We start from the raw sequence: 2,480 nt of genomic DNA on the forward strand, positions 1-2,480 counted from the left end.
ATTGAATTATCTATTTTTTTTTTACTGGGTCATATTTATGGTTTCTAGTTCCTTGTTACAATGGTCTGCATTTATATCAATAACATTTCTTAATTCAGTTAGAATTTTTATTACCTCCTTTTTGAACTTGATGTCTGGTAGACTGATAATCTCTGTTTAATTATTTAGTCTTTTGGGGTTTTTTGTTGTTTGTTTGTTTGTTGCAAAACATTGTATTACCAGGGCTGTGGTAGCTTGTATACAGCAGGTATTCAATACTTTCATACCAGGCACAGCCTTGTACCCCACAAATTTATCTTATAGATATTCTCAAAGGAGTAGGTGGAGAGGTGCATAAAGTTTGTGAGCTTGGTGGCGAGACAGTGGCTGAACAGCCAGAGAGATGAAAGAGTGTAGGGCTGGTTAAGTGGGGAAGCAAGAAGAGAGTAATAAGAATGTTCATTTAATGAGTTTCCCCTCCACTCCCCCAACATCCCATCCCCTCCCAAACAAGTCATTCAACAATAATCATGCATTCATTTCTTTGGGGAATAAGGTAAACCTCAGATTACAGAACCAAGGCAAATAATTTTGCAGAATTAGAATGTGTTCATGCAACAAGTCACAATTCAGCTGGATTAGACTTCAACATGGAGATGACTGTGTTCCTCCAAATAACCTTCAACTTAGGAAGCTTACACTCCTCCAGTATGTGGAAGGACAATAAATACACTTCCTCTTGCTCTCAGTCCCTGAGGGAAAAGTCTTCTCTCTTGATGGACCAACACTTTCTTTTTCGCTGTTCTTTTCCCTTCTCCTTTCCTTGGTTTCCGCTTTCCACAAATCTTCAGATGCAGCTGCTCATCCTGAAAGTCCTGATGCTCGTCTCTGTAGAGGTCAAGAAAATATAGTGCTCCCATGAGTGCAAAATAAGTGTTGTGACTTAGATACCAGTCATAAGTCTCCTTCCTATTGGCCAAAGGCTGCTCACTAAACAGCTTCACCACTTGCATGGATTTGGAATCAGTAGGTCTGGCAACTTCACCAAACAACTGGGCACTCAGATGACTCATGTGAAAGGCATATTCTGAAACTGAAGACATTTCTTGAGCAGCAAGGAGAAAGAGTCCCTAGTCATGGCCTTCCTCTCCTTCACACCCCTTCTTTCAGGGGTTTTGTCTTGCTCTTTTAATTTGGAAGAGCTCCTCTGCCTTTTATTTTACTTAACTTTCTCTGTCTTTATGAATTTAGGAGAAATAGTTATCTGTTGTGTTCTTGAAGGGGTATTTTTATGTGGGAGCATCCCTATGTAGACTGTGTGTATCCAGTGTCTTTGGTGCAAGGGCTGTTTTTGATGTGGATCCCAACCTTGTCTTTCTTCAGGGTGTGCTGGTCACTTTCAACTTGATAGGGGTTGTAGTTAGTACTGGAGGATCTAAAGTCTTCACAGGGTGTCAGGTGGACTTCCTCTCTGTTCTGTGATGGTCACTGCCCTGCCACTGCTCCCCAGTTGCCTGAGCAGAAGCCCTGAGGATTGGGATTGAACAAGCTCTGTTCTCTTTGAATGCATATTTTGCCTCAGAGAAGGGGAGTGCTGAAGTGAGATTTGTGCACTCAGAGCCCTGATTTTCTACATGTATAGGTGTCCATGGCTCAGCTCAGATGCAGCCCAAGGTTGGGTCTCTTCCTCTGTTATGGGCACCCTAGATCTAGTGCAAGTTTGTGGTGTGAAGTGGGCAGGGCAAGATCATACATTAGGCTGGGGTTGGGGGTCAGTGTGTTGTGGCTGCAGGAATTGAGGTGGCTGTGGTGCTGTCAGAGGTCAGTGCCAATCATGTTGGCACTGATTGAGCTACCACCAAAGTTTGCTGCCAGTGCCCTGCCTGGATCATACCCCAGAGTCCCCCAAGCCTCCTCTGAATCCCTAGATTGAGTCTTGTCCCAAAATCTGTCTGTACAAGTTCCAGTGCCAAGCTGCAGCATGGAGTTTGCGGGGCCAGAGCATTTGCTCACCTAGGAGTAGGACTGTGGCTTGCTGACATGGTGGTTCCCAAGGTGCTCCTTGAGTAAGCACCAACAATGGTTGTCATCATCTCACAACCTGGGCCATCCCTGTATCCCTAGATTGAGTCTTTTCCCAGGGCCTGTCTGCCCCAGATCCAGTGCCAAGCTGTGGCATGGAGTGGGTTTGGCCAGAGCATTCACTCAGTTGGGAACAAGGGACCTTGGTGTGCTGGTCACAGTGGTTACTGTGGTGCTGTTTGGATAAGTGCTGACAATTGTCGCAGCTTGCTCCACCTGGACCACCCCCAGGCCCCTGGGCTATCTCTGCATAGCTAGACCAAGTCTTTTCCCAGGACCCAGGGCCTAGATCCCACACCCCACTCAGATTGGGGAGCACCTCTAGGTGGCAGCCAGCTGCCAGTACAGAGCTCTTTTTGCCGTTTGTTGACAAGCTGCACACTGTTCGTGTGCAACTGTACACTGTTTGTGAGTGGAGT

At 45.9% G+C, this 2,480-nt stretch overlaps 1 pseudogene; it reads right to left on the reverse strand.

Moving 5' to 3' along the window:
• Positions 1–531: 531 nt before the first annotated feature.
• LOC115867035 (small ribosomal subunit protein mS33 pseudogene) lies at positions 532–1,082 on the reverse strand (annotated as a pseudogene).
• Positions 1,083–2,480: the final 1,398 nt, after the last annotated feature.

Source organism: Globicephala melas, chromosome 7, assembly GCF_963455315.2.
Source record: "Globicephala melas chromosome 7, mGloMel1.2, whole genome shotgun sequence".
Classification (NCBI taxonomy): Eukaryota; Metazoa; Chordata; class Mammalia; order Artiodactyla; family Delphinidae; genus Globicephala; species Globicephala melas.